The sequence below is a fragment of the Myxocyprinus asiaticus genome, chromosome 31 (assembly GCF_019703515.2).
Source record: "Myxocyprinus asiaticus isolate MX2 ecotype Aquarium Trade chromosome 31, UBuf_Myxa_2, whole genome shotgun sequence".
NCBI lineage: Eukaryota > Metazoa > Chordata > Actinopteri > Cypriniformes > Catostomidae > Myxocyprinus > Myxocyprinus asiaticus.
Window position 1 is genome coordinate 28,215,898 of NC_059374.1, and position 16,291 is coordinate 28,232,188.

Consider the following 16,291-nt stretch of genomic DNA (forward strand, 5'->3'; position numbering starts at 1 on the left):
ACACTACCAAAGCACACTTCAGCACTGTTAAATAATTCTGCTGTTCCACACAACAGAAAGAGATGAATAAATATCACCTCTAAGCCACCAGAACTCCGGCAACAGGCGTCTCCAGAATCACAACACAAACTGGATTACCATGTCTGGCCGCGGCTAAATCAGTTGCACAAACTCAAGTCTTCTCGCCAGCTCTGGTCCTGCCACAGAGATGAACACAGGTGATTACTAAAGATTTACAGTTGATCATGATGGATGAAGCGTCAGGACAGAGGGTCTGAGACTTAACTATTCAGCCATTCTCAAAACATACAATCCTCTCACACTTAAGAGGGTACAATGTGGGAATACACAAACTCTGGGGGCCTCAATAATCCCAGGCAATTTCTTAATAGAAATTGCAAAGTCTTTCATGACCTAACCTGCTAATTTGTGAATGCATAAACTGTTTATTTGCTACTGAAAGACTAATCTCTTACATATACAGTTGTGCTCAAAAGTTTGCATACCCTGGCAGAAATTGTGAAATTTTGGCATTGATTTTGAAAATATGACTGATCATGCAAAAAAAACTGTATTTTGTTTAAAGATAGTGAGCATATGAAGCCATTTATCATCACATAGTTGTTTGGCTCCTTTTTAAATCATAATGATAACAGAAATCACCCAAATGGTCCTGATCAAAAGTTTACATACCCTTGAATGTTTGGCCTTGTTACAGACACATAAGGTGACACACACAAGTTTAAATGGCAATTAAAGGTTAATTTCCCACACCTGTGGCTTTTTAAATTGCAATTAGTGTCTGTGTATAAATAGTCAATGAGTTTGTTAGCTCTCATGTGGATGCACTGAGCAGGCTAGATACTGAGCCATGGGGAGCAGAAAAGAAATATCAAAAGACCTGCGTAACAAGGTAATGGAACTTTATAAAGATGAAAAAGGATATAAAAAGATATCCAAAGCCTTGAAAATGCCTGTCAGTACTGTTCAATCACTTATTAAGAAGTGGAAAATTCGGGGGTCTCTTGATACCAAGCCAAGGTCAGGTAGACCAAGAAAGATTTCAGCCACAACTGCCAGAAGAATTATTCGGGATACAAAGAAAAACCCACAGGTAACCTTAGGAGAAATACAGGCTGCTCTGGTAAAAGATGGTGTGGTTGTTTCAAGGAGCACAATACTTGTTGACCCCTCTCCAAACATAGCGCTTATGGTTGTGACCATAAAGCTCTATTTTGGTCTCGTCACTCCAGATTACAGTGTGCTAGAAGCTGTGAGGCGTCAAGGTGTTGTTGGGCATATTGTAACCAGGCTTTTTTGTGGCATTGGCTTCTTTCTGACAACGCGACCATGCAGCTCATTTTTGTTCAAGTATCGTTGTATTGTGCTCCTTGAAACAACCACACCGTCTTTTTCCAGAGCAGCCTGTATTTCTCCTGAGGTTACCTGTAGGTTTATCTTTGTATCCCGAACAATTCTTCTGGCAGTTGTGGCTGAAATCTTTCTTGGTCTACCTGACCTCGGCTTGGTATCAAGAGATCCCCAAATTTTCCACTTATTAATAAGTGATTGAACAGTACTGACTGGCATTTTCAAGGCTTTGGATATATTTTTATATCCTTTTCCATCTTTATAAAGTTCCATTACCTTGTTACGCAGGTCTTTTGAAAGTTCTTTTCTGCTCCCCATGGCTCAGTATCTAGCCTGCTCAGTGCATCCACGTGAGAGCTAACAAACTCATTGAATATTTATACACAGACACTAATTGCAATTTAAAAAGCCACAGGTGTGGGAAATTAACCTTTAATTGCCATTTAAACCTGTGTGTCACCTTGTGTGTCTGTAACAAGGCCAAACATTCAAGGGTATGTAAACTTTTGATCAGGGCCATTTGGGTGATTTCAGTAACCATTATGATATAAAAAGGAGCCAAAGAACTATGTAATAATAAATGGGTTCATATGATGACTATCCTTAAATTAAAGACAGTTTTTTTGCACGATCAGTCATATTTTCAAAATCAATACCAAAATTTCACAATTTCTGCCAGGGTATGCAAACTTTTGAGCACAACTGTATGTCGGTGGTCAGTAGGTGCATTTAAAACACTGATCAGTACCTTGGGATTTCTGGTAGAATCATTTTTAGAGCACCACAATATCAGGGAGATCAGCACAAAAAATACATAAATTATTGAAAAATTATAAATTAAAATGGCCTCAAAATAAACTTGGGGGCCCCAAGTACACTCTCTCTCTCCTCTTTGCCTGATTTCAACTGCAATTATGTGATCCTTTAACCAGTGAAAACAGTTTTTTTTTTTTTTTTTTAAATACTGGTATGCCACTTATTTTTTTCTGATGGTGACTTGCATTTTTGCTCTGGGTCAAGGCTTGAAAAAAAGGATAATTCCTCTGACTTCTGTCCATAGAGAGGACTTGTTTAAAAAATCAGCCAAGTCAAGCTACAGAACTAATACTGCCAGAGGAGAGGCTGAGAGGTCAATGTCAAGGGTCATTTTAAGGGTCTCTGGGTTTTTAGGATTATATCCAGTGATATGACTGTTTGTAAGAGATATTATGAACCTTAAGGGATAGTTCACCCCAAAAATGAAAATTCTCTCATCATTTACTCACCCTCATGCCATCCCAGAAGTATATGACTTTCTTTCTTCTGCTGAACACACAAAAAAGATTTTCAGAAGAATATTTACATTTTGCATATACAATGCAATTGAATGGATACCAAATTTTTGAAGCTCCAAAATGCACATAAAGGCACCATAAAAAGTAATCAATACAACTCCCATGGTTATGTCTTCAGAAGTGATATGACCAGTGTGGGTGAGAAACAGATCAATATTTAATCCATTTTTACCATAAATTCTCTTCCCTACCCAGTAGTAGGCGGTGATATGCACCAAAAATGCAAATCACCAAAAACAAAAGAAGAATGTGACAGTGAACATTGATAGTAAAAAAGGGCTTAATTTTTGATCTGTTTCTCACCCACACCTCTCATACCACTTCTGAAGATAGGGATTTAACCACTGGGGTCATGTTCATTACTTTCATGCTATTTTTATGTGCCTTTTGGAGCTTTAAAATTTTGGAACCTATTCACTTGCATTGTAAGGACCTAAAGAACTTAGATATTCTTTTAGAAATCTTCATTTGTGTTCAGAAGAAGACAGAAAGTCATACACATCTGGGATGGCATTAGGGTGAGTAAATGATGAGAGAATTAACATTTTTGGGTGAACAATCCCTTTAAGGGTATAGAGGGTACTTACACCTCAAGTCCTGCAAGCCCTGACAGGATCCACCCAGAGAACTGTTCCACTGAAGAATATTAAGACTTAAACATCAACAGCAGGAAATCTTTGGATAGCACAAATATAATAAGGAAAGCACAAAGCAAAAAAAAAAAAAAAAAAAAATACTACTCATAATACAAAAATAATATATGAATAAATACAATATTATTTAGGCCTATAGTACATTTTCACACTACATTACAACAAATAGTATAATTTCAGTTGTTAATAAGAGTAATTTAAGATCAATAAATTTTTTTGCTACTAATCTAACAAATTAAGTGCAGTAATGAGGTCATAATGTTGGCAAAAACATTTAAAGCATTCATGCCCAACCAAAAATTAGAAAAGTACTTAAAAGTACATTTAACTGTGTATTTAGCTGTGAAAATATATCAGACAGTAAAAATACCTAATTATTGTGAGTTTTATGAAATGTGTCCAGAACAAAAGTTTGGGGTACTGTGCGTGCAGTGTAAAGAACACATTACAAGTTAGTGCAGTTGAGGTGCCGCATAATTTAGTCTCATGCCCTGTGTCACATGGTCAGAGGTCAGAGAGCAGTGGTGATGTCAGTGATTAGCATGAAGCAGGACTGCCTATGAGCCATGTGATATCTAATATTCTAAGTGACGAAGACACTAAATAACCAAACAAGTAATAATAGAAAACTGTATTTAGAATAGACTGCTGTAGCTCACAGAAACATAAAAGCTGCTCAAGGCATGCACATTTATTTATTTATTTGTTGGTCATTTCCAAATTGCTCTGAAGTCTTTAACCCTTGTGCTGTGTTTGTTTTGTGCTAACACATTTTGTGTTCCCAGTCAAAAATGACCGGCCCACTAAGCTTGGTTATAAATCTCTCATATTGCAAATCTTATCCCAAGATAATGCATTAGATATTTTTTAGCCACTTATTTTTTAGTTATTATTGCAGGTTTTGTACTCCTTTTTTGAACATATTTAAAAAAAAATATATATTTTTATTGATAGAAGGATTCATTGAACTGAGGTCATACCGGGCTAGTGGGGGGCACTCCCTGCGAAAAAATAAAATAAAAAAAATAATTATTACATAATAAATTAATAACCGCTTGCATGATTTGAACAAAATAGGTATCATTTTAAAGCTCAGAATCTGGACTTTACAATGCTTATAGCTGATCCTACCAATTCTTAAATAATGCTTTTTAATTTGCTGACAAATAAGAACATTTGCAAATTTGATATAACAGCAATTATATTCAGAGCTGGTAAAACCATAAAAAAGATGAGATAGCCATGTGTTATATATCATTGGAAAGGTCTCAATTTGTAGAATGCAGTGAGCAAACTTGGTATACTCTTCAGTGAGTTTTAGTGTATGAAATTCCCACAGACACACATAAATATAATAAACAGGAGTGTCTTTTTTCACTTTTTTCCTTTTTACTTCCTGAAACATACATATAACATAAAAAATTACATATCGTAGCTTACAGCAGACTATCCCAATTCAAACAAGCCCAAACACAACATAATATTATGAGTAGATCTTGAAATATTCCTCAAAGAATGAACATGGAAAGATGATGCACATTGTGTGTGCACATGTTTGAGGACTTTGTGGTGCAAACAGACATCCACATATGTGGTCATCTAAAGGATTGGGATGCTCCTGAACACTTAATATTTCTGTATTTTGTAGTATAATCCATTAATTTCCAATGGCTGGTCATTTTTGACCGGGAACACAACAAGTGAACAAAGTAAAATCCCCCCCCCAAAACAAAATTAAAGAAAAGGGTCCCATTTTTTATTTACTTTTTTAGATACCATATGTGAAGTCAAGGAATCTTATTCCAATTAATGAGTTTTATAAAGAAAAGTAGTGTTCTCAGAATATACAGTAAACTGTTGCAATAAATTAAACTTGTGAAATATGCAATTTTGTTATGACATTTGTCATCAGTGGCAAATTCTCAGGGCCAGCAAAGCCTTCTCTGCTGGCCTAACATGCCAAATAAATAAATATTTTTCATCCTTTCATTCTCAATCACCTTTTTGCCTATGTATTTTTAATTGCTTTCCACTCTTAATTAATCTACAAACAAATAGAGAAAAACGAAACGTTTATCCAGTCAGAATTTATTCTTGATGCTTACAAGCAAAGTATGACAACTGTTTCACAAATCGCATGCCTGAAGCCAAAGCAGCGCGTGAGTTTGAGCTCCACCCCCTCAGGCCTTCAGAATTTCCACAGAATCCCTCAACAGTGCAAATGAATGCCCATCTAATGTCAGATTGTCAGATTCATCAGTCAATCAGATTGATTTATTTGTTCTTGGTGGGTGTGATCTTTAGGATATGTCCCGGTCGAGGCCTTCTTGCTGGCCTTGAGTGACGCAATCACACTTTAAGTGATGTACGTAATTTGAAAGCGAAGAGCATGAGATCTTGCTGATGAGTCGGCTGTCACTGCTATTATTGCCGTTAAGAAAGATATCCTTATGGATTTAAAAACACGAGATGTTCTGCATGATCGTGCGATTGCTTAATTTATTAAACAGGAAAGGAGGACTGATTTTCACTTCAAGCAAATTGGTAAGTGCTTTTTGCATTGTTATAGCAACATCAGGAGTTTTTTAAGTATAAATTAGGCTGCTTGAGAATTCAGTTTCAGATCAAGTTTTGAAAAGTAGTGCTGCATTCCATTCAACTAGGAAAGTCGGATTTTACAACTTCCTACTAGGAAAAGTGCAATGGATGCATCTTTAAATCAGAATTAGAACTTGTAGGCTCCTGCAGAAATTTTCAACTCCGATTTCGCCGAGATGCAGGGGCATGATGTCACACAAACATGTCGACACTCAGGGAGATATACAAAGTAAGTGATAAACATTCACTTTATTAAGTAATATCGATAAATGAGTTCGTTTCCACAATACATGATATTAAAGCTTGTTTAACAAACGTCTGCAGAAACAAGTGTATAAAACATTATAATCTCTTTTGATAATCGTACACCTGAAGCGCAAATGCTAGCGCTGCAGCATTGATAGGAGACATCTCTAATGAGTGTCAAACCCCTGCTAAGCTAACGGGAGTGTTGCAGTTTTGTTTCCTTAAACGTCATCTTCCGAATATCGGGGAATGGAATGCATTTATGATCGCAGATCAGAGATATCAGGTAGGAATATCCCACATCCAACTTGAATGGAACGTAGCATAAACGTGTACCCTGACGAAACTAAATTTATTGCAAGCAACATTTAAATCGCAGATATTATTAGATAGATTTTTCCAGGTATAACAGACCTCCTTGGTAGATTCATATGAAAAATTATGATTATTGAATGTCTGTTCGGGAGACGTTCATTTCACAAAGAGTCATGCTGCAGTTAAAATTAGGCTTGTTTGAGCATTAAGTGTCATTTCAAGTTCTGGCTTTCCTGCGTGGATGTGTTTTTAAAATGTCAATTGGTATTATTAGTTAGCTGTGACATAATGTATGATGCCCAAAGGCATAGGGTGTTTTATTCATTGTGAAACTGTGTTCTCTTAATGGCATGAATCACACTGAAGTCCTAGAGTTTAAATGCATGGCCTGCCACTGTTTGTCATGAATGTAGGTTTGAAAGTAAAGACTAAGAAAGATAAAAAAAAATTAAAAAAAACATTATTCACCTCAGCCTAAAGGTTGTATTAAGACTGAAATACTGGAAGTCTTGCATCCTTGAGGCTACCAGTTTGGTCATCAACATCAGTGCCGTGTAATTGCCATTTCAGCAAAAACTACTTCAAACAAATACTTATTTTGTTTTGTTTTGTAAGGTTACTGCTCCTGAAGTCAGATTTCACTCATATTATGACACTAACAGGCAATTCAAATATGTTCTTTTTCAGTTAAAAACAGATGATACACAGCACTTGTTTAGAATGACACAGAGTTTTTAGAATGATGCCCTTCCCAGATTTCTCCATTCATAATTTCCACTTTGCAAATCAACACTGGAGCAATACACAAATGTTTGTTGTTTGAAAGCAACGGTGCTTATGGGCCATGTGGTGTATGTTTTTTTCTTGAGGCTCTATTCAAATATCGAGGCGGAAGATAAATTACGATGTCTGTAGCTGACAGGTGCTGAAAAATTTGAACCACAAGAGGATTTTAGTAGAAATGAGTGGAGGACAGAAGGGAGAAAGGATAGTAAAGTTTTTAAATATATTAAATGGCCAAACATTCTTGAAATTAATCTATTGTTGTAAACCAACATTTGCATTAAAACAGCAGCAAGTTATGAAACAATTAAAGAGAATAAACTATTTTAAACACTATTAGTGACTTCTAGACTCCTGCATCCCAAACTGCACACTTCTGCACTATTCTACACCATTTTGTATTGTAAGTGTGAGTAGTATGTTTAGAATTAGTAGTAGTACCCAGATGATGTGTTCTTAGACACTTCATGCACTCAGCGCTTGCGGCTTGCCATACGTAGCGGAAGTTACGGTGGTGTACGGACTCTAATGGAGTTACCTGGCTGCTATGCGTGTAGTAAAAATACATTAAGTGTTCTATTTGGGACGATACTACACTTTTACATTTCATACATCATATGGCTGATTGTAAAGTGCATTTAGTAAGTGCATAGTGTAAAGTGCATTACTTGGGACACAGCTCTTAAAAATCAAAATGTGCGGGACACCATGCGAGGATAGGATGTGTGAATGGTGAGCTCTGCGCACTTTTCTAGTTTTAACACTTTTAATGACATAAAATGATGAGACTCGATACACTCTGTTCCATAACTGTTCTAGGAGGACAATATGTCAAAGAGTTCAAAATTCCCAGGCTCTGGAGACATTAAAAGACACTTACATGCTCAAGCTGATGCCCCTGAGCAAGCCGTGAGCCTGGGAGTCGATTTAGTCAAAGAAGTGCGGGAAATGCGGCGAGAGATGCTGAACATGTTGGCAATACTGACGAAGGTCGCTGCTGACTTGGAGGATCTTGCTGTGATACGTCGATCGATCACTGCCATGGAGGCAAAATTCACTGAGGTGGTTACAAGAGTGGGGGATGTCGAGAAATGGATCAATTATCTGGAGTCATCGGAGAGGGAATTATCTGCTAATCTGCTAGGTGGATTTGGAGTGTGTCTGGGAGAAGCTGGAGGACATGGAGAACCGTAGCTGGCAGAATAATGTCCGAATTGTTAGAATCCCTGAGGGAGCAGAGGGACAAGGTACAGTGAAATTCCTGGATGGGCTCTTTCCGAATCTGCTCGACATAGCAGGCCATAAGCTGGAAATCGAGCGGGCTCACAGGGTTCCTGCTTGTTGATCCGCAGAGGGAGACAGGACACGATCAATTCTGGCCAAATTTCTGAGATCATCCAATAAAGATCTTGTGTTACGCGAGGCGAGGTGTAAAGGAAGGCTTTCTTGGAATTCGACGAGAGAAGTGTGATCGATTCAAGGAATGCAAGAAACGTTTACACCAACAGAAGATAGCTTTTGCATTGATATTCCTGGCCAAATTGAGAATAGATGCTAAGGATGGCCATAAAACATTCACATGCCCACAGCAAGCGATGTCCTTCATAAAGTCAATGGAGTGAGCAAGTCATCTCGTTGTACTCACGTTGCAGCCGAGTGGACCGGCTCACTGAACATTCATTCGCTTGACTGTCTGAAGATTCAGCATGCTTTTTTGCGGCTGGAGTTTATTTTGTAGAGTGGCACACCTTCAGGACAGTTTTGTGGATGAATCTACACAGTCTTTGTGCTTATTTCTCCTGTTGGCTGGGGTTTGTTTTGTGGAGTATTTCTTGCAAAGACATTGGAGTGATTAAGTCATTTGTTTGCACTCATGTTGCAGCCGAGTGGACCGGCTCACTGAACATTCGTTTGACTGTTTGAAGAATCTGCGCGCTCTTTTTGTGCTGGTTCCGCCTATTGGCTGGAGTTTATTTTGTAGAGTAACACCTTCAGGACAGTTTTATGGATGAAGCTACATGCTCTTTGTGATTATTCTGCCTATTGGCTGGAGTTTGTTTTATAGATTATATTTTGCTGTGTTATTCTGTCTCACTAAATTTGTATAGAAACACCGGACTTGAATAATCTGATGGCAAGGTTGTCACGGGGGCTCTTGTAGGCGTCTATGGACTGCTTGAGTTTGGAAAGATGGACGCCAGTTGGCGCTGTCATGCGCGGGGTTAATGCGCACATTTTTCTTTTTTCTGTTTGTTTTGTTCTGGGGGAAGTTCGGGTTTTGATTGTCGCACTAATGTTGGAATGTGGTCTTTATAATCTTGTTTTTGACACACAATCTATTTTTATTTATATGTCAAAATGTAAAATGCTAATATGAGTGGATTGTCTCTCTCCATGTGGAATGTGAATGGGTTGGGGCACCCCATAAAAAGAAGGAAGGTTAAGTGTAAGAAATATGATATAGTGTTTCTTCAAAAAATGCATCTTTCTCAGCAGGAAGCTGAAAAATTTGGAAAGATATGGAGTGGGCATTTTTTTTATAGTGCTGGCTCGAGTAAGAGCAGGGGAGTCATTACGCTGTTAAGTAAACATCTACATTTCAACCGTCTCAAACAGAGTAAAGATAAATTAGGAAGAGTCATTGTTGTTTTAACTGGAATTCAGGGACAAAGTTTTATTTTGGCTAATATTTATGCACCTAACGTTGCTGATCAGGGCTTTTTTATAGATCTTGAAGGGATGTTGCAAGTCGCTGGAACCCCTCATGATATAATATTGGGATGAGACTTTAATCTTTTGATGGACTCAGTCCTTGATCATAGTGAAGCAAAAGTATGCAAGCCCCCTAGTGCAATATTGACGCTTCACAGGATGTGCAAAAATCTTGGACTTACAGATATTTGGAGACTTTTGAACCCATCTGGTAAGGACTATACATTTTTTTCATCAGTCCATAAGATTTACTCTAGAATAGATCTTTTTTATTTATATCTAAATCCCTCATTTCATCTGTTGTTGATTTCTCAATTGGAATTATTTTAGTCTCAGATCACGCTCTGGTGTGTTTAGAGGTGTTGCCATATATGAAGAAAAGGAAATCATATAGTTGGCGCTTTAATGTATCCCTCTGGCAAAATCCTGAATTCCAACAAATGCTAAAGGCTGAAATCAATGTCTATACGGAGACCAACTGGTCCTCAGTGTCCTCTGTGGGCGTGGCTTGAGAGGCACTTAAGGCAGTTCTTAGGGGCCAGATCATACAGTATGCTGCGTTCACCAAAAACTCCAAAGCAGAAGAACTTCGGGAATTGGTAGGAAATATTAAAAATGCCAAGGCAGAGCTGAAGCGCCGAATGTCGTCTAATGGCCTCAGATAATTGACCTGATTGAAATACAGATATAAAACTATTTTGTAGCGGAAGGTGGAGTTTTGGCTATTCAGGGCAAGACAGTCATGCTTTGAGTCGGGGGACAAAGCAGGGAAGCTTCTGGCTAGATATATAAAACAGAGAGAGTCTTTTTCTACCATTCCCTCAGTGAAATCTGCTGGTGGTGAAATATTTACCTCGGCCACTGATATTAATAATGCTTTTAAAGAATTTTATCTTGATCTTTATAGTTCCACATCATCTACTGAAGAGGATATTAGAAACTTTGTGGAGCCATTAGAACTTCCTAAACTGGCGGCTGAGCAACATCTTGATGAATTATCTTGATTCTGAGATAACCTTGGAGGAGCTTTTTGAGGCAATTAAGGCCTTGCCTACAGGCAAGTCTCCAGGGCCAGATGGCTTTGCCACTGAATTTGTTAGATCTTATGCTAGAGAACTGGCTCAACATTTGCTAGAAGTTTATACGGAATCATTAAAGTATGGAAAGCTTCCACCAACCATGACACAAGCACGGATCAGTCTGGTTCTTAGAGATTCAAGCGAGTGTAAGAGTTACCGTCCAGTTTCCCTGATCCAGCTAGATGTTAATATATTGTCAAACATTTTGGCTAACTGATTAAGTAAAGTTATGATATCTCTTATACCTATAGATCAGGTGGGGTTTATTCAGGCCGTAGCTCTTTTAATAACATTTCATCAATATCATGTGGTCAGTGGCAAATGATCAGACTCCGGTCACTGCCATCTCACTTGATGCCAAAAAGGCATTTGGTATGGTAGAATGGGATTATCTTTTTAAGATTTTGGAAATGTATGGGTTCGGAAATACTTTTATTACATGGATTAAGTTACTTTTTAGACACCCGGTAGCGGTGGTACAAACAAATGGATTAATTTCAGATTATTTCACTATGGATAGGGGCACCCAGCAGGGTTGCCCTCTTTCTCCATTATTGTTCTGTCTTGCCCTGGAACCATTAGCAGCCGCGATAAGAAAGGAGGATGATTTTCCAGGGGTGGAAAATCATTTTTAAATGTAGTCTCGAGCATATGGCTGATCCCAAAATAATGTATTAATAAGTCCCCTTTCTGCTGGGCAGAGTGGATTGAGAGGGAGGTTAATACGCTTGGTGACCTATGTGAGAGTGGAGTGTTGAGATCCTTTGAAAATATGGTTCAACATTTTGGGATTCCCAGATCTCAGTTCTTTAGGTATTTACAGTTGTGCCACCTGCTCTGTACTATTTTGGGGAGTAGCATACACACCCCTAAAGCAGCAGATACTCTGGGAGTTACTGTGGTGATTACTGCTTTTGGAAAAGGTCATGAGGCATCAGTGTATTACTCCCTGCTAATTCAGTGTCTGGGGGATGAAGCTTCGGCTTCTCTCAAGAGATTATGGGAGAAAGATCTAAACTTGGTACTGGAGGAGGCAGTGTGGGCTAGGATTCTAAAAAACGTCAAGTCTACATCTAGAGATGCAAGGGTGCGACTTATGCAATTTAAGATTTTACATAAATTCTATTGGACCCCCTCTAGATTGTATAGGCTTGGTCTTAAAGACACCCACCTGCTGGCGGTGCCAATCAGAAGATGGGGACACAACCCATGTTTTTTGCTGGTGTGTTAAAATCCAAGAATTGTGGTTGAGGGTTCAGAGTTTTATGTGTGACGTATTGGGCACTCAGATTTCATTTTGCCCCAGACTCTGTATTTAGGCGATGGGGCGGTCATTAATATAGGGGATAAATACATAAAAAATTGGGTCCTAGCCAGTGTTTTGATCGGCAGACAGATTGTTCTTAGGGGATGGAAGTCGGCTGGAGCGCCCTCATTTCAAGAGTGGTGCACAGAGATGGGGAGGGTGGCAGCATTCGAGGAAATGTCATGTAGAAGGCTAGGCAACTTAGATTCATTTTATAAAAAATGGGGCCGCTATTTGGCCTTCTTGGAGGGCTCTTGGGGAGGGGCAGTGGAGAGAGAAGTGTAGTTTTAAATGTGTGTGATTTTGTATATATATATATATATATATATATATATATATATATATATATATATATATATATAGACACCATGTCATAATTATTCAACCCCTATTGCATGTAACTGTTTCTTAAATATGTAAGGCTACACAAGTAATTGTTTTAAAACAAAATTAAGTCAATCTGCAATGGCACTTAAGTTTTAAAATTTAAGTTTAGCGTTGTAAGCAAAAACGTATTTCTATGCAAAAAATGCAATTACAAATAAGCTGTCTCAAAAGCTAATAGAGGAGATTATTTCATTACACAAGAAAGGTCATGGCTAAAAGTACATTTCTAAGGCACTTCAATTTCCAATAGACAAAGTTGGCAGCACCATTCATACATTTTTTAAATATGGTACAACAGCAACCTTCTTGGGGTGTGGAAGAAAGCAAAACTTCACAAAGGGAAATGTTGACTCCAGTTGACTGAATATTCAGTCAATTAGGAAAGACCTGTGGAGTCCTGGAAGAAGGTTTTATAGACGTATGACACTAAACTGAAAATGAGTTTTAGACCCATGGGTCAGCAGTACGTCTAGAGTAAGATGACAAGGTGATGACAAAAACGACACCATCTCCACAGTCAAGCATGGAGGTGGGTCAGTCCTGTTATGGGGGTGTTTTGTGGCTGCAGGAAACGGCTATCCTGACTATGTGACTGACACCATGGATTCTTTTCGGTATCAGGCCATTTTGGCATGAAAAATGTGATGCCTTCAGTGTGTAAATTGAAGCTTGGTGATCACTGGACTTTCCAGCAAGACAATAACACCAAGGATACATCCAAGTTGTCCAAAATCTGGTTCAGGGATAGGTCGTGGAATGTCCTTAAATGGCCCTTTCAGTCCATCATTAAAATCCCATTGCAAACCTTTGTTGGGATTTCAAGGAAGCAGTGGCAGCACAGAAACCAAAGAATGTCAATGAGCTGGAAGCTTTTGCTCATGAGAAATGTGTAAAAATTCTAATAGAGAGGTGTCTGAAGCCTGAGAACACTTACTTAAAACATTTATTTGCTGTTATTAAGGATAAAGGATGCTCCACAAATGATTGACTTTGGGGGTTGAATATTTTTGACATGACATTTGTGGAGAGAATTAGTTATATTTTATTTTAAAATTTGGGTAAACTGAACTCTTTGTTCTCAAAATCACTCAGTGTGTATTAAAAACTTACTTTGACTGTTTACTGAGGTTTTAATTGATGTGTTTTAATTCACATCACCAGAATGTATTGCTGGTCAGGGGGGTTGAATAATTTCGATTGCAACTGTATATATAGTTTTCTTTCTTTTTTTTCTTTCTTTTTTTTTTAGTTTTTATTTTTTTTGTTTTTTTTTTGTTTGTGTGCATACTCAAGTGTGACCACAGTGATATTTATTAAGGGTCAGGGTGGGGTTGGGGATTGGGAGGGGGAAAGGAAATTATGGGGGTTAAATGTTGATTCTGTGAATATATGTTTTGCTTTTCTTTGTCAATTGTTTGAATCAATAAAAAGTGTTAATCAGAAGAAAAAAAATCTAAATGTGCACATTCATAGAATCCCCCCAATGCTGTGAAAGGTGATTTGTCCCCCCCCCACCCAACATCGCCCAACTAGTGTCCTGTTTATACAGTTGTAAACAGCTTAAAATGCTTTTATAGATAACACTGAGGCGGATTTCCATTCACAAATATGAGTCCTTGCAATTATCAGTTTTTATTAAAAATAATTATCCAGTGTAAAATGTCTCCAATGGGATATAAAATGTTCTGAGATTGAAATACGGATGCATGTAGGATTCGGTTTTAGAGCGTCAAGCGCCCCCTGCAGGAATAAAACTTACAAGACACAGTCAGTGGCTGACAACAATTTTGGTTTGAAAGTCTGTTACCCACACAAAAGTTTTGTATAAATTTAGAAAACATGAAATATACTGTATCATATGAGTTGTATGTGGAGTCAGTGAAGATGTTAAAGGCGCCCATAGAAATGATCAGTTTTTTTTTTTCAGGGTGAGGAAAGCAGACAGGCATTTCAGATGAGCAGGTAAGAACTATAATTTTCTGAAAGGGTTAATGCTTCAGAAAAATGCTTTTTAAATGCTTTTGCTGAATGATACACAGTGTATAAATATTTAAGTGTATGCAATGAATATAATTTTCTATTTATCTGTGCATTAATTTGAACTGTTATTATGCACTGTGTAATGTGTTGTGATGAAACATTACAACCCCCCCCCCCCCACCCCACATGTTCAAACCAAATCTACGACATTCAGTTCTTGCATCATAACTTTTAACTTTTTAATGTGACATGACTGCTTCCAAATGTTTTCAATTATATAAAATACCACAACCACCCAAATATGAGCCATTAGAAATGCTAAATTCATGATCCAACCATACAATGTTTCTGCAGCCTAACCAGACTCTTTTCCTTAATTGGGCAGTCAATACTTTGTGTTTTAAAAAGACCTGTTTAAAGAATTATTCAGAACTACACTACTGGTCAAAACTTTTGAAACACTTGACTGAAATGTTTCTCATGATCTTAAAAATCTTTTGATCTGAAGGTGTATGCTTAAATGTTTGAAATTAGTTTTGTAGATAAAAATATAATTGTGCCACCATATTAATTTATTTCATTATAAAACTAAAATGTAATTAAAAAAAATGTTTTTGAAATTGATGACTTGGACCAAATAATAAAGAAAAGCAGCCAATAAGTGCCCAACATAGATGGGAACTCCTTCAATACTGTTTAAAAAGCATCCCAGGGTGATACCTCAAGAAGCTGGTTGAGAAAATGTCAAGAGTACATGTCTGCAAATTTTAGGCTTAGAGTGACTACTTTGAAGATGCTAAAATATAACACAGTTTTGATTTATTTTGGATTTTGTTTAGTCACAACATAATTTCCATAGTTCCATTTATGTTATTCCATAGTTTGATGACTTTACTATTATTCTAAAATGTGAAGAAAAAAAAGAAGAAAGAAAAAAAGAAAATTATAATAAAGAATGAATAAATGTTTCAAAACTTTTGACCGGTAGTGTATATAAATAGATTTGTTAAAAGAAAATGCCATACTTCACATCTCAAGGGCAAAACCAAACCACCTGTAGTTAGCTGTATTATCAGTGTGCTGATGTATTAGCCATTCAGTCCAGTGACCAACAGCAATTGATGTAGTCTTATTTTGCTAAACAGCCTGAGAAGAGCAAGCAAAGGATAACATAGCATATGTGATAAGTATATTGTAAATATAGTATATGTGGTTTCCATATACATATTTCATGATAGTATCATTGAAATTCTATATGATAGACATATCTCATAAATTAAGTATATTTAATCTGTCATATTTTTCTATGTTGAATCAAGTAAAACCCAAAATCAGAAAATAAATACCTCCAAATGAAAGGGAAAGGTTGCAAGATGATGTCATTAGAAGAACAGGTGACTTTAAGCTTTAAAAAAGTAGAGAAAAGTATTAATTGTTGTACACATTTATATACCAAAGGTCTGTAACACTGACAAATGTGAATGTTTTGTATGTTGCTTACCTTTTAATTAAATGCTTGTGATGTCT